The 23,914-nt window shown below is 44.9% G+C and overlaps 1 long non-coding RNA gene across 1 annotated transcript; it reads right to left on the bottom strand.

The window, feature by feature from the left end:
* Positions 1-4,469: 4,469 nt before the first annotated feature.
* LOC137561139 (uncharacterized) lies at positions 4,470-23,813 on the bottom strand. The gene is made up of 3 exons (XR_011029879.1): positions 23,568-23,813; positions 5,978-6,128; positions 4,470-4,801 (listed from the first exon to the last, which is right to left on the bottom strand). It is a non-coding gene; the product is annotated as an uncharacterized lncRNA (long non-coding RNA).
* Positions 23,814-23,914: the final 101 nt, after the last annotated feature.

Raw genomic sequence — 23,914 nt, 5'->3', positions numbered from 1 at the left:
ATAAGGTTTATTGCAAGATACAATTACCACAAGACGTGCATACAAACATAAATGCAAAATAAATGCAAACAACATGCAACAGTGCAAATTATATACAAATAACCATGAACCAAGTAATACAGTGTGCACACAGACCCCAGAACTAACTATCTAACTAATATATACAAATACACAACAGGCAGCGTACAGGAGGGACAGACAAGCTCACGGTCAGGACGGAATACAGGGTTCAGCAGCAGATTATTAGATACAGGGGTATTAGTACAAGGGCAGACGCATTTCTATGGGCATGCAATATGTGCAATCGCCCGGGGCACCAGATTGTGCAGCAGGAGGGGGGCGCAGCAGCGGGGGGGGGGGGGGGGGGAGTGAACACAATAGTTGCAACTCACCTTCTTCAGCCGATCCCCCGCAGCTTCAATCAATGTTCTTCCTCTCCCGGCGTTCGTTGCGTAGTAACAGCGCCCCCTGTAATGACGTCCCGCATGTCATCACAGGGAGCGCTGTTACTAATGAGACAGATGCTGGGAAAGGAAGGATATTGAAGCTGTGCGGGATTGGTGGTGGAAGGTGAGTTATAACTGCTATGTCCACTCTCCCCCCGCACATATCTATCTAATCTAAACTGCGGGAACCTACTTATCTAACCTATACTGGGGGGAACCTACCTATCTAGCTTATATTGGGGGAACCTACCTATCTAACCTAAACTGCGGGAACCTACCTATCTAACCTATACTGCGGGAACCTACCTATCTAACCTATGCTGTGGGAACCTACCTATCTAACTTATACTGGGGGTACCTACCTATCTAACCTATACTGCGGGAACCTACCTCTCTAACCTATACTGCAGGAACCTACCTAGTACCTATCTAACCTAAACTGTGGTAACCTACCTATCTAACCTATACTGGGGGAGCCTACCTATCTAACCTATACTGCGGCAACCTACTTCTTTAACCTATACTGCGAGAACCTACCTATCTAACCTAAACTGTGGGAACCTACCTATCTAACCTATACTGTGGGAACCTACCTATCTAACCTATACTGTGGGAACCTACCTATCTAACCTAAACTGCAGAAACCTACCTATCTAACCTAAACTGTGGGAACCTACCTATCTAACCTATAATGCGGGAACCTACCTATCTAACCTATACTGCGGGAACCTACCTATCTAGCCTATACTGGGGGAACCTACCTATCTAACCTAAACTGTGGGAACCTACCTATCTAACCTATACTGCGGGAACCTACCTATCTAACCTATACTGCAGACACCTACCTATCTAACCTATACTGCGGGAACCTACTTATCTAACCTATACTGGGAGAACCTACCTATCTAACCTAAACTGTGGGAACCTACCTATCTAACTTTTATACTGCGGAAACCTACCTATCTACCCTATACTGTGGGAATTTACCTATCTAAACTATACTGGAGGCACCTACCTATCTAACCTATACTGGGAGAACCTACCTATCTAACCTATACTGGAAGCACCTACCTAGCTAATCTATACTGGGGAACCTACCTATCTAACCTATACTACGGTAACCTACCTATCTAACCTATACTGAGGGAACCTACCTATCTAACCTATACTGGGGGAATCTACCCATCTAACCTATACTGCGGGCACCTACCTATCTAACCTATACTGCGAGAACCTACCTATCTAACCTATACTGGGGGAACCTACCTATCTAACCTACACTGCGGTAACCTACCTATCTAACCTATACTGCAGGAACCTACCTATCTAACCTATACCGCGGGAACCTACCTATCTAACCTATACTGCGGTAACCTACCTATCTAACCTATACTGCAAGAACCTACCTATCTAACCTAAACTGAGGGAATCTATCTATCTAACCTATACTGCGGGGACCTACCTATCTAACCTAAACTGTGGGAACCAACCTATCTAACCTAAACTGTGGGAACCTACCTATCTAACCTATACTGTGGGAACCTACCTATCTAACCTATACTGTGGGAACCTACCTATCTAACCTATACTGTGGGAACCTATCTATCTAACCTATACTGGGGAAACCTACCCATCTAACCTATACTGCGGTAACCTACCTATCTACCTAAACTGCGGGAACCTACCTATCTAACCTATACTGCAAGAACCTACCTATCTAACCTAAACTGAGGGAATCTACCTATCTAACCTATACTGCGAGGACCTACCTATCTAACCTAAACTGTGGGAACCAACCTATCTAACCTAAACTGTGGGAACCTACCTATCTAACCTATACTGTGGGAACCTACCTATCTAACCTATACTGGGGGAACCTACCTATCTAACCTAGTCTGTGGGAACCTACCTATCTAACCTATACTGGGGGCACCTACCTTTCTAACCCATACTGGTGGCACCTATACAGGCTACCCTATACTGGAGACACCTACGTAGCTAACCTAACCTTTGGGTACACAAAATCAGATACTTACTTAAAGTGAACCTCCAGATTAAAAATCTACTCAGCAGCACTGAAAAGACTTGGTGTTTCTTTAACAGTTTCACAGCACCAGAACTTTGTTTTTCTTACCCAAGCCTCATTTTTAGCTGCACAGAAGAAAACGGCCCAGGTATTTTTCCCCTGATGCTGTACAAAGCATGATGGGATTTCTGTTCAGTATCCTATTGAGGCTTCCCCCGGCGCTCTGATGTCCCCTGTTGCTGCGCGAGTCCCCCCCCCCCCCCTGGAAGATTAGTGACAAGGCATTGTCCCTAATCAGATCGGGGCCATGCAGCTTTACTTCCTTGTTCATGGCCGTGCGATAGTCGACTGAGCATGCCTAGGCATGCACAGTGAGCTGGAGCCGTGGGCTCCGTGGTACTGCGCCTGGGTGGGCAGGCTCCCGTGGCTACTGTGTAACAATGAATAAGGAAGTGGTGCTGCGCGGCCCCGATGGGAAGGGGGGACGCGCTTTGCAATGGGGGGCTGCTGACAGGGGAGGGTAGCCTCAATAGGATCCTAGTGCTTCACTCTCTTAACGGACATGCGAGGTGAAAATAAATGGATGAGAAAAACAATTGTATCTCTCCTCCTTCTCCTATAAAGGACATTTTTAGATATCCCACAGTTTTATTTTATATATAAATCTATTTTTTTACTGTTTCATTGTCTTTGCTCGTTGACACCTTCATTGAAGTATGTCAGAGCTCAAATCTATGAATTATTGACCCTTTTTATCTCTTTCCTGCTTTCAGAAGTCATATACTCACCGGAAATTTTTTAATGGCTATAATTACTTATCAGAGAGGGTTATTCTATAGTCTGACCTAGCCCGACCCAATCCCGACCCGGATAGAAACTGTCACTTGTATGCCTGATATTTGACTCTGTCAGGCAGAGAAAAAAAGAAGGAACACAGCATAGTTATTTGTGTGCTAGGCACTGTACAATACATACATATGTCTATCTCATCATGTCACATGTCACCCTGGTTGTCCTTTAAAGGGACACTGTAGGGGGGTCAACGGAAAATGAGTGGAACTTACCCGGGGCTTCTAATGGTCCCCCGCAGACATCCTGTGCCCGCGCAGCCACTCACCGATGCTCCGGCCCCGCCTCCGGTTCACTTCTGGAATTTCAGACTTTAAAGTCTGAAAACCACTGCACCTGTGTTGCCGTGCCCTCGCTCCCGCTGTTACCAGGAGTGTATTGTGCAGGCCCAGTATGGTCTTTGTCTGCGCAGTACGCTCCTGGTGCCATCAGCAGGAGCGAGGACACGGCAACGCAGAGGCAGTGGTTTTCAGACTTTAAAGTCTAAAATTCCGGAAGTGAACCGGAGGCGGGGCCGGAGCATCGGTGAGTGGCTGCGCGGGCGCAGGATGTCTGCGGGGGACCGTTAGAAGCCCCGGGTAAGTTCAACTCATTTTCCCCCGACCCCCTACAGTATTCTTTTAAGGGTAAGATCTTGTTTTGAACCCGAGCTTTGTTTCAAGCTCTCTTTAAGTTCTGATGCAAAGGCTGAAGGAAAAGAGTTTGCTGATTGGCTGCAGCAGTCTACTGTTCCCTGCTATTGTGTTCACAGCATCGAAACTGTGACAAAGAGAGACTAAAATTGGAATATAAAACTTCCTGGATGATAAGATGCCTGTAAACAAAGTTAACAGAATAGACAAGAAGAACATGGTGTTACCAAGAAATAAGCAAGTTATAGTTTTGGCAGCCCGTAGATGGGCATCTAGATTGGGACCTCCAGCGTTGCTCTGCATCTGTTTCATATGTCTGCATAGAGAGATAAGGACCATCAACAAAGACATAGAAGAAAGCAAGAAGCCCAACAGACACTCCAAAATGAAGGCTGTATACAAAAAAGTAGAAGTACCCAACCCATTCTTGTTAATTGGGGCGTGGCTCGAATTTAAAAAATGTTGTTTGTTTTCCTCAAATATGTAGAAAACATTTAGTAGGATGGACACAAGCAGAGACAGAAGAAGACACCAGAGTAGTCTTTCAGAAAACATCCCCTTTATGTAGGTGTAGAATCTTCGATTTATAGTCACAATTTTGAGGCAAAAGTACACACACAGCCAGGTGGAAAACCAGAAGCTGCAAGACATGATGGCCAGAACCACTGCTAGGCTTGTCCTTCTGTCAAAGCGCATTGCGAGAGCTTCTAAGATGTACCCACAAGCTTTGAGGGCTTCATAGAGGGCAACGAAGAAGCTCGCTCCAGAGGTCAGCTGGTCAGAGAGATTCATTTTTCTCTTCTTCACCAACCATCCACTCATATTCAAGACGAGGATAAGGATGTTCCCTAAAAATGAAGTAGACAGAACCAGGCAATCAATGGCTTTAGAAAGAGGACTCCACATGGTGAATAAATTCAGCTACGTGGTGTTTTAGTCAACTGTTCGTCTGCTTCTTTGTCCTCTCCATCCACCTAAGATCTAGAGCAGTAAATGCGTATGTCCTCTTTGTGAAATTAGGATTGGAGCTTGTATGTTATGCAAAGTTATGCTCTGCTTGGGCTTGATGGACGGAAGTCTTTTTTTCAACTAAACTAGCTCTGATACTAAAGGTTTGTTTTCATTACCGAAACATAAAACGAGGCAAACTTATGTAAATACTTCAGATGATTTAGGTAAGGCATGGGAACAAGATCTGGTTAAAAATGTAGCCAACAGTCTGTGTTTTACTTTGTACCTATTTTAACCACTTCATTTACTAAAAGACATTTTCAAGTTCTTGTGATCTACTTCTCAATGTGATAGTAACTAGGGATGCTCATTTGGATTCCACGGAAATGCAATTTCCGAAATTCCGATCGGAAATTGCATTTCCGCATCGGAATGCGGAAATCGGTAATGCAAGTGCCGTAGGCGGATTTCCGCCGGAAATCACGGAAATTTCCGCCGGAAATCGCGGAAATTCCACCCGACTTTAACATCGATTTTCTCAAAAACTATAAGGTCTTTTTGAAAACTTTTTTTAGCATCTTGTTCACAAGATTCGGTTTTATAAACCCTGAAAATTTGGTGTTTCTAGGACTTAAGTGGGATTTGCTATTAACCGCTAAAGTCGGCGGATTTTTACTGTAATGTAAAATGCAGAAAAAACCTGCATCTGGCTATTTTCTGCATTTTACATTACAGTAAAAATCCGCCGACTTTAGCAGTTAATAGCAAATCCCCAGTAAGTCCTAGAAACACCAAATTTTCAGGGTTTATTAAACAGAATCTCCTGAACAAGATGCAAAAAAATGTTTTCAAAAAGACCTTATAGTTTTTGAGAAAATCGATGTTAAAATCGGGCGGAATTTCCGCGATTTCCGGCGGAAATTCCGCCTTGTAATGCGGAAATTGGTAGCGGAATGCGGAATCGGTAATCGGTACATGACGGAATGCGGATTTACCGCGGAATCGGAAATTGGCATTCCGACCATCCCTAATAGTAACTACAGTGACCAGACATACTAGACGTACCAGCTTACCTGGGGCATGTCCCAGACACAAATATTTGCCAGCCAATGTCCCAGCGGGATCGCCGGATGTCCCAGCCCCCGAACTCTCTGGCTTCACAATTGGCTCCTGTGCTCCGTGCCTGCCACCTGAAAACATTGACCCGCCCACAGATTGCAGTGCCTGTTATGAATGAAAAACTGGTGTCAGTTACACTTAATAGTTCCGTGTACTGTTTTACAGAACTTGGCAATTAAGTGTAGCACCATCTTGTGGCCAAAAAGTAAAAATACACCCACATACTCTTTTATATATAAAAATACGTACATTTGTATTACATTTTAACCCCTCACACCCATACTCTATAGTTACCAAAATAAAACACTTGTAAAAAAACAAAAAAAACAAACATTCAACAAACAATACCTTATGTACTTTTTAATATGTATTTAATGAGGGTATATTATTGTTAATTTTGCAAATAAAGGTATGTAATTAGCGATATACTGTAGACTAAAAAAACGGAAAAAATACACCTTTATTTCCAGATAAAATATTGTTATCATACATTGTACTAGGGACAAAATTTCAACTTTGTGATAACTGAGACAAATGGGCATTGGTCAAATAAAATGTGTGGGGTTTTATCCACAGTTGAGCGTTTTATTTTAAAACTATAATAGCAGAAAGCTGAGAAATAATGTATTTTTTCTTATTGTTTTCTTATTATTCCTTGTAAAATGCACAGGATATAAACCTGAGGAAGGCTGCAAGGCCGAAAGCTTGTTTATTCTTATTCATTTGTAGTTAGCCAATAAATGGTATCATCCTGATTTAAAACTTCTTGCTTTTACTGATGGCTAACACGGTACAATACCCTACTGCTACTAGAATAAAATAATTCTTAGCAAAAAGTACCACCCAAAGAAAGCCTAATTTGTGACTTGGGGTGTTTGAATAGCTACGGTTATGTCACTTAGTCTGAGACTGTTCAATAAAAGTTAAAACTTAGGACACAATTTGGCCTGCGACTAATGCTTAAAGAGACACTGAAGCGAAAAAAAATATATGATATAATGAATTGGTTGTGTACTATGAATAATTGCTAGAAGATTAGCAGCAAAGAAAATATTCTCATACTTTTATTTTCAGGTATATAGTGTTTTTTCTAACATTGCATCATCCTATAATATGTGCAGATTACACAACACTCAGCATTCAAAATGAGTCTTTCAGAGCAGTCTGTGAAGTAATGACCTCTCCTCTAGCAGATGAAAAGTAAACAGTTTAATTACAGTTGAGATAATAAAAGTCAGATAACAGCCCTCTCCACGACTAAGTTAGTCTGAGAGCTTAATGGCTTTTTTGCATAGAGATAACAACTGGAGTTTCTCAACTCTTCCTGTACTGGAAACAATTAGACTGATGTATCTGATCTTAATGTTTTATTTCTTAGCTGTGCTACACATACAAATCATAATATCATAATTTTTTTTCGCTTCAGTGTCTCTTTAAAGGTGGCCATACACTTATAGATTTGCCGCAGATTCGACCATCAGATAGATTTCTGTCAGATGCCTATCAGGTCGAATCTGACAGGAATGTATCTGATGTGTGCCACACAGTAGGAATCGAATTTCAATAGATTTCAGAATGAAATCTATTGAAATTCGATTGAAATGCAGTGTTGCACCATTCGATCCAATGCAACCCTATGGGCCAACTATCTGCTGCCAGCAGCTGATCGACCCAGATTTTCCACCAGGACCGATTGAGCTAATTGATCGAAGTCGGATGCAAGTCGATCGATCGGCTGATTTAAAATAATCGATTTGCAATCGATCGATTGATTCTATGGAATCATTTGGTTGAAAGATGGCTGAAACTGACCAGTGTATGGGCCCCTTAAAGAGAACCTGTACTGAGTAAAATTATTTAAAATAAACACATGAGGTAACTTCAAATGAACATTACATAGTTACCTTGCCATCAGTTCCTCTCAGAAGCTCACCATTTTCTTCTTACAGTGATTCCTTCCAGTTCTGACAATATTTTGTCAGATCTGAAATATATCAGTTGCTGTCAGTTACAGCTGAGAGGAGAACTGATGTGTCCATGTTTCCCTATGGCTCAAGTGGGCGATGTTACAGTTTAACTGTGTGCTGACCAGAAAGCTGTTATGGGTAATGGCTATTTTCAAAATGGAGGACGGAGAATTCCCATTGATCACAGTGGACAAACAGGACGCAGGAGAGGAAAAATAGATTGAGGAGTAGACTACACAGGAGGTAAGTATGACCTGTGCATGTAGATTTTGACTTTTAATTTCAGTTCAGGTTTTCTTTAATGCACACCATACAATTTTCTGTTAGATTTACTGTTAGATTATTTTCTGTAGAGACTGGTCATTCTCTCTGGTGCATTGTCTTCTGCTTATCTCCTGCTGAGTAGAACAATGCCTAATTGCTAGGCAGATAGATGGTTAGATAGATAATTTCCAACATGTTGGATATTATCTATCTGACAGGTAAATCTAACTGAAAATCTAAAGGCTGCCATACACTAGTCCACTAGTCGATTGCCACCAGATCGACCAGCAGATAGATCCCTCTGTGATCGAATCTGTTCAAAGAGGGATCTATTGGCTGTCTACACTGCAAACAGATTTTGAATCGATTTCACTATGAAACCGATTCATAATCTGTGGGCGCTCTACTGTTTAAACTTCCTGTCGGGACAAGAAGTAAGTGAAGCCACCCGGAGCCCAGCGGAGAAGGAACAGCGGGGACAGTGGCGACACACAGGTAATGTATTGCCGCTAGCGTCAGTTGTTGGACATTTGAACGCCGCTATCGACACACTCCCGACCTGCCAGCGACCAAACGAAATCTTCCGCACGGACAGATCGAGCCATACAGCTGGACACTGAGGAGTCACAATACCTGTGAGCAGGGCCGGGCCGAGGCATAGGCTGGAGAGGCTCCAGCCTCAGGGCGCAGTGTAGGAGGGGGCGCAGAATTCATTCAGCTGTCATTCCTAATTGTGTTTGAAGCAGAAAGAAATAACAAAAGGGGATACAGTGACTGCAAGCCATATAACTAGATATTAAGGTGTTGGGGAGGTTGTGGCCCCTGTGGCGCCTCTTAGTCTAATAGCAATCAGTGTGTGATGGCTGGGGTGGCAGGGATGGAGGGGCGCACTTTGGTGTCTCAGCCTTGGGTGCTGGAGGACCTTGTCCCGGCTCTGCCTGTGAGGTCCAGTATGATGATGATGATGACAAGTAGAATGGGAGGAGCTGAGCTGTCAGTTTTATGGCCACTGCCTGGCCTCAGTTACCCTGAAGACTTGTCACGTCTGACTCACTGTCACTGCTTAGAAAAAATACAAATGTGTTTTCATAACATTATCACCATGATGCCAGTCTGCTCGCCAGCACAGGATATGTTACATGGCTGACATATAACCTTACGCACAATGCAAATATCTGTATGCAATGTGATACCTGCAGCTAGTCTTCTGTATCATGTGCTTCATGGCAGCCAGACTTCACTGGGGAAAGAGAAAAACCCTGACTGACCCGATCTATCTATCTATCTATCTATCTATCTATCTATCTATCTATCTATCTATCTATCTATCTATCTATCTATTTACAGTTTCTAGGCTAAATTGCTTCCATGACGAGGGTGTAAAAATTGCCCCCCCCCCCCCCTCCCCCCCTATTCAAAGGCACAATTTTCAGTGAACAATCATATCTTCAGATCACATATAAGAAAACAGAGAGCCCAATCGATCCTGAATGATCACATATAATAAATGGTCAGTTGGTGTGGCAGATTTTTCATAGATAAAATCATAACAGGTGAAAATTGGATTCTTTAAAGAGGAGCTGTCAGCGATACTATCTCAGGGGGAAAAAAACACACACATATAAGTACATAAATACTTGCTCTACTTATATAACATATGCATTGCACTGTTCACATTTTAATTTTAGTGATTATTTTTCTTAGAGTGACCAGATTTTTGTGGGTCCAACCTGGGACGGGGGGTGGGGGAGTGGGGGGGGGTGGGGATGGGGCGGGCGGCGCGCATAGCGCGCCGCGGCGAAAAGTGGGGGGACTGTGGAGCGCGCAGCAATGAAGACTGGGGGTGGGGGGGGGGCTGCGGAAAATGGGTGTGGCCATGACATTGTATGGGCGGAGCTAGCGTAATGATGTAACAGCGGGGCATAAGAAAGCAGTGTTTACGCCATGATGTGGACAAACGAGACTTTGCATCATGGGTGTGCAGAAACTGTGTGATGCTAATAGTATACCATAACCACAAAGCAGCAAACACAGCCAACTATGACCATTAAATAATAAATGCAGTAACAGTTACCCAGGACACCAGAAAATAAACGCAATAGGCAACATGTCAGTATAAAATAAATGCAATGCGGGCAAACATGTCAGTACAAAATAAACGCAATGCGGGCAACATGTCAGTACAAAATAAACGCAATGCGGGCAAACATGTCAGTACAAAATAAACGCAATGCGGGCAACATGTCAGTACAAAATAAACGCATTGTGAGCAACATGTCAGTACAAAATAAACGCAATGCGGGCAACATGTCAGCACAAAATAAACGCAATGTGGGCAAACATGTCAGTACAAAATAAACGCATTGTGAGCAACATGTCAGTACAAAATAAACGCAATGCGGGCAACATGTCAGCACAAAATAAACGCAATGCGGGCAACATGTCAGCACAAAATAAACGCAATGCGGGCAACATGTCAGCACAAAATAAACGGAATGCGGGCAACATGTCAGTACAAAATAAACGCAATGCGGGCAACATGTCAGTACAAAATAAACGCAATGCGGGCAAACATGTCAGTACAAAATAAACGCAATGCGGGCAAATATGTCAGTACAAAATAAATGCAATGCGGGCAACATGTCAGTACAAAATAAACGCAATGTGGGCAAACAAGTCAGTACAAAAAAAACGCAATGCGGGCAAACATGTCAGTACAAAATAAACGCAATGCGGGCAACATGACAATACAAAATAAACGCAATGCGGGCAACATGTCAGTACAAAATAAACGCAATGCGGGCAACATGTCAGTACAAAATAAACGCAATGCGGGCAACATGACAGTACAAAATAAACGCAATGTGGGAAACATGTCAGTACAAAATAAACGCAATGCGGGCAACATGTCAGCACAAAATAAACGCAATGCGGGCAACATGTCAGTACAAAATAAATGCAATGCGGGCAACATGTCAGTACAAAATAAATGCAATGGGCAACATGTCAGCACAAAATAAACGCTATGCGGGAAACATGTCAGCACAAAATAAACGCAATGCGGGAAACATGTCAGTACAAAATAAACGCAATGCGGGCAACATGTCAGTACAAAATAAACTCAATGGGCAACATGTCAGCACAAAATAAACGCAATGGGCAACATGTCAGCACAAAATAAACGCAATGTGGGCAACATGACAGCACAAAATAAACGCAATGCGGGCAACATGTCAGTACAAAATAAACGCAATGGGCAACATGTCAGCACAAAATAAACGCAATGCGGGCAACATATCAGTACAAAATAAACGCAATGCGGGCAACATGACAGTACAAAATAAACGCAATGTAGGCAACATGACAGTACAAAATAAACGCAATGTGGGCAACATGACAGCACAAAATAAACACAATGGGGGCAACATGACAGCACAAAATAAACGCAATGCAGGCAACATGTCAGCACAAAATAAACGCAATGCAGGCAACATGTCAGTACAAAATAAACGCATTGTGAGCATCATGTCAGCACAAAATAAAGACAATGCGAGCAACATGTCAGTACAAAATAAACGCAATGCGGGCAACATGTCAGCACAAAATGAACGCAATGCGGGCAACATGTCAGTACAAAATAAACGCATTGTGCGCAACATGTCAGCACAAAATAAACGCAATGCGGGCAACATTTCAGCACAAAATAAACGCATTGTGGGCAACATGTCAGTACAAAATAAACGCATTGTGAGCAACATGTCAGCTCAAAATAAACGCAATGCGAGCAACATGTCAGCACAAAATAAACGCAATGCGGGCAACATGTCAGTACAAAATAAACGCATTGTGAGCAACATGTCAGCACAAAATAAACGCAATGTGGGCAACACGTCAGCACAAAATAAACGCAATACAGGCAACATGTCAGTACAAAATAAACGCAATGCGGGCAAAATGTCAGTACAAAATAAACGCAATGCGGGAAACATGTCAGTACAAAATAAACGCAATGCGGGCAACATGTCAGTACAAAATAAACGCAATGCGGGCAACATGTCAGTACAAAATAAACGCAATGCGGGCAACATGACAGTACAAAATAAACGCAATGTGGGCAACATGTCAGTACAAAATAAACGCAATGCGGGCAACATGTCAGCACAAAATAAACGCAATGCGGGCAACATGTCAGTACAAAATAAATGCAATGGGCAACATGTCAGCACAAAATACATGCTATGCGGGAAACATGTCAGCACAAAATAAACGCAATGCGGGCAACATGTCAGTACAAAATAAACGCAATGCGGGCAACATGTCAGTACAAAATAAACTCAATGGGCAACATGTCAGCACAAAATAAACGCAATGTGGGCAACATGACAGCACAAAATAAACGCAATGCGGGCAACATGTCAGTACAAAATAAACGCAATGGGCAACATGTCAGCACAAAATAAACGCAATGCGGGCAACATGTCAGTACAAAATAAACGCAATGCAGGCAACATGACAGTACAAAATAAACGCAATGCAGGCAACATGTCAGTACAAAATAAACGCAATGCGGGCAACATGTCAGTACAAAATAAATGCAATGGGCAACATGTCAGCACAAAATACATGCTATGCGGGAAACATGTCAGCACAAAATAAACGCAATGCGGGCAACATGTCAGTACAAAATAAACGCAATGCGGGCAACATGTCAGTACAAAATAAACTCAATGGGCAACATGTCAGCACAAAATAAACGCAATGGGCAACATGTCAGCACAAAATAAACGCAATGTGGGCAACATGACAGCACAAAATAAACGCAATGCGGGCAACATGTCAGTACAAAATAAACGCAATGGGCAACATGTCAGCACAAAATAAACGCAATGCGGGCAACATGTCAGTACAAAATAAACGCAATGCAGGCAACATGACAGTACAAAATAAACGCAATGTAGGCAACATGACAGTACAAAATAAACGCAATGTGGGCAACATGACAGCACAAAATAAACACAATGGGGGCAACATGACAGCACAAAATAAACGCAATGCGGGCAACATGTCAGTACAAAATAAACGCATTGTGAGCATCATGTCAGCACAAAATAAAGACAATGCGAGCAACATGTCAGTACAAAATAAACGCAATGCGGGCAACATGTCAGCACAAAATGAACGCAATGCGGGCAACATGTCAGTACAAAATAAACGCATTGTGCGCAACATGTCAGCACAAAATAAACGCAATGCGGGCAACATTTCAGCACAAAATAAACGCATTGTGGGCAACATGTCAGTACAAAATAAATGCATTGTGAGCAACATGTCAGCTCAAAATAAACGCAATGCGAGCAACATGTCAGCACAAAATAAACGCAATGCGGGCAACATGTCAGTACAAAATAAACGCATTGTGAGCAACATGTCAGCACAAAATAAACGCAATGTGGGCAACACGTCAGCACAAAATAAACGCAATACAGGCAACATGTCAGTACAAAATAAACGCATTGTGAGCAACATGTCAGCACAAAATAAACGCAATGCGGGCAACATGTCAGCACAAAATAAACACATTGTGAGCAACATATCAGCACAAAATAAACGCAATGCGGGCAACATGTCAGTACAAAATAAACGCATTGTGAGCAACATCTCAGTACAAAATCAACGCAATGTGGGCAACACGTCAGCACAAAATAAACGCAATACGGGCAACATGTCAGTACAAAATAAACGCATTGTGAGCGACATGTCAGCACAAAATAAACACATTGTGGGCAACATGTCAGTACAAAATAAACGCATTGTGAGCAACATGTCAGCACAAAATAAACGCAATGCGGGCAACATGTCAGTACAAAATAAACGCAATGTGGGCAACATGAAAGCACAAAATAAATGCAATGGGGGCAACATGTCAGTACAAAATAAACGCAATGCGGGCAACATGTCAGCACAAAATAAACGCATTGTGAGCAACATGACTGCACAAAATAAACGCAATGTGGGCAAACATGTCAGTACAATATAAACGCAATGTGGGCAAACATGTCAGTACAAAATAAACGCAATGTGGGCAAACATGTCAGTACAAAATAAACGCATTGTGAGCAACATGTCAGCACAAAATAAACGCAATGCGGGCAACATGTCCGTACAAAATAAACGCATTGTGAGCAACATGACTGCACAAAATAAAAGCAATGCGGGCAAACATGTCAGTACAAAATTTAGGAAAATTGGATACTTACCTGCCGGTAATTTTCCTTTCCAGATGTGTCCATGGCAGCACGATAGGGTTAAGTCCCACCCACTTCACCCCATAGGACCAAGAATGAATAAATTAAATCCCTTAAGCGTCCCTCCTCAGTCTTGTAACTCGGAATCACCGAATCTAGGGAGGGAGCCTCGTGCTGCCATGGACACATCTGGAAAGGAAAATTACCGGCAGGTAAGTATCCAATTTTCCTAATTCCATATGTTTCCATGGCAGCACGATAGGGACATAACTAGTCAAATAATACTAGGGAGGGATGAGGTGCGATTCAAAAGTTTTAATGATATTCACACAGTATTTACAGTATTCACAGATAACACACTTGTTCCAAACTGTACAGAAGAACTTGCAGCTGGGTCTACCCTGTAATGTCTCATAAAGGTGTTCATTGAACTCCAATTTGCAGCTTGACATATTTTTTCTGGGGACACCTTCGTGAATGCTGCCCAGGAGGCCGCTAGACCCCTTGTTGAGTGTGCACAAATTTGATGTGGAGGAACCAGATTACGTATCCTATACGCCTCCTGGATAGTCTTGACCAACCAATTGGCTATTGTCCTGGATGATGCTGGTAGGCCCTTTCTATATCCAGTAGAAATAACAAAGAGTCTTTCTGACTTCCTAATAGAGGCGGTTCTTGAAATATATTCTTTCAAAGTCGCCCCCACATCTAGAGGATGAGGGACAGTGTCCCCTTCCTGCCATAATGTTGGTAGAGTCCAATCCTGGTTGAAGTGATATAAGGTTGCAACCTTTGGAATAAATTGTTGAATAGGTCTGAGGATTACTCTGTCTGGGAAGAAGGTTAAAGATGGTTCTTCAGACCCTAGCGCTTGGAGTTCTGAAACTCGCCTAGCTGATGCTATGGCCACGAGAAACACAGCTTTGTATGCTAGGTGTATGAGATCACAGTCCTCTACCGGTGTGAATGGTGGACCTGACAGGACTTTCAGAACTAGAGGTAAATCCCATTTGGGGAAGAAAGTCTTCCTAGGAGGTTTCTGTTTCATTACCCCTCTGAGGAACTGCACAACTAGGGGATGTAGAGCCCATCTGTAGTCAGTTAGTGCTGATAAGGCTGAAATCTGGACTCTCAATGAATGATACCCTAGTCCCTTATCCAACCCAGTTTGTAGAAACAACAGTATTTCCTTCACCTGAGGTTTGAGGGGGACAAGATTATATTGACTCATGAATGTAATAAATCTATGCCAGATGTTCTGATATGATGTCTTTGTCGCTGGCTTCCTTGCTTTTAGTATGGTTTCAATTACTGAATCTGGGAGCTTTAACCACTGCAGCTTCCTCCTTTCAATGTCCATACTGCTAATTCCAGTTTTGCTGGATTGGGATGGAGTATCGGTCCCTGGTGCAGTAAGTTGGCACAGTCTGGGAGTCTCATCGGCTGGCACGTCTTCAGACGCCATAGTAGCGGAAACCAGGGTCTCCTTGGCCAGATCGGAATTACCGCTATTAAGGTGACTGGCTCCGTGAGTAGTCTTAGTAGTAGCCTCTGAATCAACGGCACTGGGGGAAACACATATCCCACTGAAAAGTTCCATTCCGATATCAGAGCGTCTGTTGATATTGCATTCCTGCATTGCCATCTGGACATGAAGATCTCGCATTTTGAGTTCTTTGAGGTTGCCATCAAGTCTATCTCTGGAATTGCTATCTGACTGCAGATCTCTCGAAATATGCTGTCGCTGAGGGTCCACTCGTTGTTGTCCAGGCGATTCCTGCTTAGAAAATCCGCCTGTAGATTTTCGGGACCTGGAATATATTTTGCTGTTAGGCTGAGTAAATGGTTCTCTGCTAGATAGAAAATTGGGGCTACTTCTTCCAGAAGCCGTCTGGATCTTGTCCCGCCTTGCTTGTTTACATAGGCTACCGCGGTGCAGTTGTCCATTCGCAGAAGAACCTGTTTTCCTCTTAAGTGTGCCTTGAATTTGTGTAAGACTAGATAGGCCGCTCGCAGGGACGGATCTAGACCAAGTTGCCCCAAGTTGCGCCTGGGGCAAGGTCAGGTTTTGGCGCCTAAACTGCCATTCCCCATCCACATTTTGCCGCCTTTTTAAGAATTTAACAAACTGCGCCTGGGGCAAGAGACCCGCTTGCTCCCCCCTAGATCCGTCCCTGGCCGCTCGTATCTCCAGTATGTTTGCTGGGAGAGTGGAATCTTGATGTCTCCAGACACCCTGTGACACTTGTCCCTCTAGGTGTCCTCCCCATCCTGTTTGACTGGCATCCGTAGTGACTATAGTTGGGGGAGGAGGACAGATCTGTAACAGAACTGAAAGATTCTTCCTGTCTGTCCACCACAATAGACTGTTCTTCTTAGGCTGAGATATCATGATTTGCTGGGACATCTCTCTGCTGTGCCACTGATTCAGGAAACCCATCTGCCAAGTCCTGCTGTGCCACTGCGCCCATCGCACCATAGGAATCGTAGACGTCAAGGTTCCGAGTAAACTCAAGCACCGAGTCGCTGATGTTGATGACAGACAGATCATGTTCCGTACCTTGTGAATAAGCTTCTCTTGCTTCTCCAGTGGAAGGCCTATTGAGTTCAAATGTGTGTGGAACAAAGCTCCCAAGAATATGATACTTTTTGACGGTTCCAGTTGGCTCTTTATCAGGTTTACTTTCCATCCAAAGCTTTCCAGTTGTGATAGCAATGTCTGTCTGTGTTGCAATATCTGTCCCTTGTCTTGATCTAATAGTAGCAGATCGTCCAGGTAATGGAACAGTCTTAGTCCTTGTACTCTCAGGATCTCTACTAGAGATAGTAGAACTTTTGAGAATGTTCTTGGCGCTGTACAGATCCCGAAGGGAAGACAGCGGAATTGGAAGTGAAGGTTGCCTATGGCAAATCTGAGGAATCTTTGATAAAGAGGGTGGATCATAACGTGGAGATAGGCATCCTCTAGATCGACTGAGAGTGCCCAGTCGTTTCTCATGACTACTCTTGTGATTGTTTGCAAAGTCTCCATCTTGTATTTCGCCAGACTGATATATCTGTTTAATCTCCTTAAATCCATCACAGGACGGAGATCTCCCGATCTCTTTTTTACTAAGAATAACGGGGAGTAGACTCCCATCCCCCTCTCGGCCTGAGGAACCTGGATGATAGCGTTTTTTGCTAGAAGATTCTGAACGTACTCCATCAGAATATCTTTCTTTTCCTGCGATACTGGAATACTTGTAGCTTTGAATATTCTTGGGGGCATCTTGGTGAACTTCCATCGATGTCCGAATCGTACCGTCTGTACTACCCAGGGATCTTTGATGTTGTCCGCCCAGACATTCGCAAAGGCCTGAAGCCTCCCGCCTACAGGTAATGCCTGAGCGGTCCGACCATCAAAAGGACTTCTGTTGGCTGGTACCCTGGGTAGTCTTTTTCTGTTTGTTCAACCTTTGCAGGGTAGCCTGTGAACTCTGCCAGTTCCTTCTAAATCCTCCTGAAGGCCTATATCCAGCTGTAGATCTGAATCTATTCTGCTGATAAGCTGGTCTCTGGTTTGACGTCGGCTTCCTACTCTTACGGTCCTGAGGAATCATCCCGGATTTTCCGCCAGTCACCCTACTGATGGCTGAATCCATAGCCTGTCCGAACAAGTTTTTTCCATCGTAGGGAATCTTGCACCATTCCTGCTTGGATCCTTGGTCAGCTGACCAATGCTTGAGCCATAGGGCTCTTTTGGAGACTACAGAGTGTAACATGGACCTTGATGAGCAACGGAGGATGTCAACTGCTGCTTCACCGACAAAGTCGGCTGTGAGTTTGAAGTCGTCCAGAGCTGCGATAATAATCTCCTTATCCGCATCAGATCTAATGGCTTCTTCGATATTCTCTGTCCACCCCCTTAGGGCTTCTGCGACTGCAGTCAGTGCTACTGCTGGTTTGCAGGCACTCCCTGATGAAGTATACGATTTCTTTAGTTCTGAGTCAATCTTCCTCTCTAAAGGATCGGTGAATGAGGTTGAATCCTCCCGAGGTAATGTCACATGTCTGGCTAGATTCATGACTGATGCGTCCACTCTAGGCGGTTCGTCTAACACCGCCGTTTTACTCTCCTCCAGGGGGTACAGTTTATTAAATTTATTGCTTAAGGAAGGTTTTTTATCAATTTTCTTCCACTCATCCAGTATAACCTCGTTAATTCTATCGATAAATGGAAAAGTCTTAGTACTCTTTTTCAGATGAGCGTAGTAATCCTTTCTCGACTGTGTAGAAGTAGAGGGAACTTCCTCATCCTGCCACTCCATGGCCTCTCTCGCCGACTTAATGTATGGTTGTACTAACCCAAATTCAAACCCAACTGCTGGTTGGTCAGGTTCTGTTTCTGTGTTAGCCGAGGGGCCTATTGATGATTCGGATTCCTTATGATGGCTGGTTTGAGGTAAGGAAGCAATGTACTGGTCCATGGACTCCTGGACCGCTTGTTTGATCATGGCGGAGATATCCATGGGCTGTTCCGGCTCTCTGGCCATAGAGGTAAAGCACGCTCTGCATACCAGCTTTCCACTCATCACGTCATTGTCACATGCCCAGCATTTCTTTCTTGAATCCGATCTGGAATCTCTACGCCTAGGTGATGAGCTTCTATCTTGTCTCCTGGAGGAGGAGCGTTTACTGGAACGTGAATGGGAGCGTGAGCGGGATCGAGATGGAGATCTCCTCTTAGGGGTCAGTCTCCTCTTGGGGGAATATGGCTCAGAAGGATCCCCATATAAGCTTGTCTGGTCCAGCCCCCGCACTTGCTCCTGAATTAGGCTGCAAAAAAAATCAAATAGAGCCTAATTAGTAGGCACTCTTTTACCTAAAATAAAGAATTGGCCACTTACAATCTGCTTCCTACCTTAGGCCATCAGGCTGGTCACTGTCAGGTAGGGATGACTCCATACTACAGCAATCCTGCTATGGAAAGAAAAGATTCTTACTAGAAGCCTGCCACTTACTAAGGTGTTCCTAATGTTCATCCCCCCATAACAAATACCCTACCAGTCTTTAGCTGCCAAAGAACCTAGGCTGCGCACGATCCAGTGGAGAACTCCCCCTGCCACCTCTCCGTCAGACTCGCAGACCCTATCTGACAGAGAAAGCCGGCTTAAATCCCCCTCTGATCCGCCCCGACCAATGGGCGAGTGGAGGAGTGCCGAACGCCGCCGCCGTCCTTTTCCGCATCTCAAGCGGCCAATGGGACGCCAGCGCGTCATACGGAAGTGACGTCAGCCGCCCCGGAACGCGGAAGCACCCAGCGGAGAAGCTGGAACGCACGCCAGAGCGTGTTAGCACGAGGAGAGAGCGGCAAGGAAAGGTAAAACACCCTAACCAGACAAAAGTATGGAGTCCCAGAAGAGAGTGCATTGCACAATCATGCAGTTTAAACAGGGTCATAATAGGGAGCATTGCAACCATACGACCTGCACCATGGCCAGAAATGGTGATTTCGCCAGCCAGCGCCATTTAGTTGCTGGCAGGGAACCTTCAGCAGGAGAGGCTGAACCTGCTGGAAAGGAAGCAGATTATCATTCTCCCGAGGTCTTTCAGTAACTTTTGATAGCAACAGTCCCAAGGGTGAGGTGATTCGAGGACAAAAAAAGACTGAGGAGGGACGCTTAAGGGATTTAATTTATTCATTCTTGGTCCTATGGGGTGAAGTGGGTGGGACTTAACCCTATCGTGCTGCCATGGAAACATATGGAAAAACGCATTGTGAGCAACATGACTGCACAAAATAAACGCAATGTGGGCAAACATGTCAGTACAAAATAAACGCAATGTGGGCAAACATGTCAGTACAAAATAAATGCAATGTGGGCAAACATGTCAGCACAAAATACACACAATGGGGGCACATTTCACCTGGAAAAGAAAGCATTTACTCACCTGCAGGGGCGTTTCTAGCCATTTTGTCACTCCAGGCAAGAAAACCTTTGGCGCCCCCCCCTCCCAGGGCGCCCCCACCCCACACAGCACCAGTCCTTATTCCCACACACGCAGGGTGTGCTGGACTACCTGCTGCCTGCTGTGCCTCTGGAGCTCTGAGGGAGACACACAACAAACAAGTGAATGGGGCCAGGGGGGCACGTCAAGGAAGCACAGTCTCCTGTCTGAAGCCAGCGGTGGCACCCGAATGCCTGGTGCGTCACACGCTGGCTGCACACACGTCATACCTCCCAACTTTTGGAGCCTGGAAAGAGGGACACTAAGACATGCCCCTGCCACACTTTTAGACACGCCCCATTCTTACATGCTGCGTATGCCTTCCTCCCATTCCTGTACAGTTTCCTGGCGTCAAGGTATGCATGATGTTACATCCAACAACACAGTCTCATTCTTTACATACCAAAGGAATGATTATCTTTACTTTTAATACAGTTATGTGTAGCATAGAAAGCTCAAGCATTCACAGCAAATTTATAATTAATTATTATTATTATTATTATTATTATTTATTGTATTTATAAAGCGCCAACATATTACGCAGCGCTGAACATTAATTTAGGTTACAGACAATATTTAGGGGTGACATACAGCAATATGACAATACAGGAATAATAGAAAACCAGATCACACAGCACAGTATGAGTACCAGGTAATGCTTAGTCACTGGATGCAGCATGGAGATCACACAGCACAGTATGAGTACAAGGTAATGCTTAGTCACTGGATTGAGCATGGAGATTAGGCAAGTTAGGTTCACTCAGATGCATAGCATGGGTTCACAGTAATGGAGGTGTATGATCAGGTAGGACACAAAAGGAGGAGGACCCTGCTCAAAGGCTTACAATCTAGAGGGAGAGGTAAGGACACGAACGGTAGGGGACCAGAGTTCAGCTGTAGGTTTAGAGCACTTGTGAGGGGTAGTAGGCCAGAGTGAAAAGGTGAGTTTTGAGGGCTTTCTTGAAGATGTTGAAGGAGGGGGCTGCCCTAATGGGTGGAGGTAGGGAGTTCCATAGTGTTGGAGCAGCTCTTGAGAAGTCCTGGAGGCGTGCATGGGACTGGGTGATGCGGGGGGCGGTTAGGCGAAGTTCATTGGAAGAGCGGAGTGAGCGGCTAGGTGTGTACCTCTGAGTAAGATCGGAAATATAGGTTGGACAGGTTTTGTGGACCGATTTGTAGGTCAGACACAGTATCTTGAATTTGATTCTGGACTGGATAGGAAGCCAGTGGAGGGATTCTAGGAGGGGATCTGCCGTGGTGGAGCGATGGGAGCAGTGGATAATTCTGGCTGCCGCATTCATGATGGACTGCAGTGGGGCTGTTCGGGTCATAGGGAGACCAGACAGCAGGGCATTGCAGTAGTCAAGGCGGGAAATTATGAGGGCATGGATGAGGAGTTTGGTGGTGGCAGAGGTCAGGAAAGGGCGAATCTTACAGATGTTACGAAGGTGGAAGTTGCAGGACTTTGTGAGGATTTGGATGTGGGAAGTGAAGGAGAGTGCCGAGTCCAGGGTGACACCCAGACAACGGGCTTGAGAGGTAGGGCGAATGGTAGTGTGGTTAACAGTGACATGCACATCTGGGAGGTTCGTGGATGGCCGGGGTGGGAAGATCATAAATTCCGTTTTGTCTAGATTTAGTTTCAGCAACCTGGCGGACATCCAGGAGGAGATGGCTGATAGGCAGGAGGAGACCTTGTCCATGGTAATGGTGGATATGTCAGGGGTGTGGAGGTAGATCTGGGTGTCATCTGCATACAGATGATAGTTAAAACCCATGGAGGAGATAACCTTGCCAATGGAGGATGTGTATAGGGTGAACAGTAGGGGGCCAAGGACCGAACCTTGGGGAACTCCCACCGAGAGGTGGTTGGGGGTGGATGAGGACTCATTGAAGGCGGTCGTGAAGGAGCGGTTGGAGAGGTAGGATGAAAGCCAGGACAGGGCGAGATCGTGAATGCCCAAGGACTGGAGAAACTGGAGGAGTAGGGGATGATCTAATTCATGCATTCTATCATTTCAGGCACTGACACTCAGTTGTTAAAGTGGACCTCAGACAGTTCACTGTGCCTAATTTATACTTGAGGTTTCCTCCCACCCCATAAGGACCGCCAGCTTCCTCGTTGTCCACATCAACCACTCCTTCGTCCCAGCATCGCCTCACGTATCTTTTTCAGTTGCAGTGCTCTGTGCATGTGCAGCCTGGTCACACGTTGCCGTGGCTGGGAGTATTTTGCGCTTGGGTGAAGAATGGGGCACACTCGTGACTGGGCATGTGCAGAACACCACGACTGGCCATGACTTAAGAAAATAGAGAAGGCGACAACAGAGCGACTAGGGAGGATGGTGAGGGCGCCTATAGTCCTCATGGGGCTGAAGGAAGTCCCAGGTAAGTATAAATAAGGCACAGTGAGTGTACTATCTCAGGTACACTTTAAGCATGTAACCAAAATCAGTGCTAACTATACAGACTGCTACATCAACACAAACGTTCATTAGACATCACATTATATTCATGTGCTATACTTGTGAAATGCAGGACACAGCAGGGTTGCAGCATACATTTACACATGAGGACATCCCTCTGCTGATCCTGCACGGACAGTCATCCAGCTCCTGTGACACCCGACACCACAGTACAGGAGATAAACTCCTGTCAGAAACGTCTCTGCAGAAGCTATGCCCATCCTTCACTGATCCCTGAAAGAGCCCAGCAGACACCCAGCCTGCATCACACAGCAGAAGCCATGCCCATCCTTCACTGATCCCTGAAAGAGCCCAGCAGACACCCAGCCTGCATCACACAGCAGAAGCCATACCCATCCTTCACTGATCCCTGAAAGAGCCCAGCAGACACCCAGCCTGCATCACACAGCAGAAGCCATACCCATCCTTTACTGACCCCTGACAGAGCCCAGCAGACACCAGGCCTGCATCACAGTGCAGAGGAGAAACAATTAGCTCCATCACGCAGACAGGAAGTAACTTTGCAGTGAGCCCGTGTGTCTCTCTCTGATGATGGCGATTGGCAGCTGGGATAGATCAGTAGGGGCAACGTGAAAGATGCCTGTAATTACTTACTGTGTGCTGCCCGCAGTCTGTGCCCTTGCAGGGTTTGATGTAGCCGTTTGCTTGCTGCCCTCTCTCTGCCTAAGATCACTTTGGCAGCCAGCATAGATGAGCCTCCGAGTCCCCATCATCTCCAGCAGCATCTACCTCTGGAGGCTCTGCATCACGGATCAGCTCTGCCTCCTTCTTCCTCCGCTCTCTGGCCTCTTCATTCCTGCTTGCCGCTCTCCTTTTCAAACTGTGTCAAGCACAGTAGAGAGAGGCAGGAAGGGGCGGAGCAAAGCAGCATCTTCGATCTGCTGGATCAAATCTGTGTGGCTGCTCGCTCTGAATGAGAGGAGAGGGGGCGGTACCAGAGG

Source organism: Hyperolius riggenbachi, chromosome 1 (assembly GCF_040937935.1).
Source record: "Hyperolius riggenbachi isolate aHypRig1 chromosome 1, aHypRig1.pri, whole genome shotgun sequence".
Taxonomy (NCBI): domain Eukaryota; kingdom Metazoa; phylum Chordata; class Amphibia; order Anura; family Hyperoliidae; genus Hyperolius; species Hyperolius riggenbachi.
The sequence above is the reverse complement of the archived record's forward strand: the minus strand, read 5'-3'. Positions and strand labels throughout refer to the sequence as shown.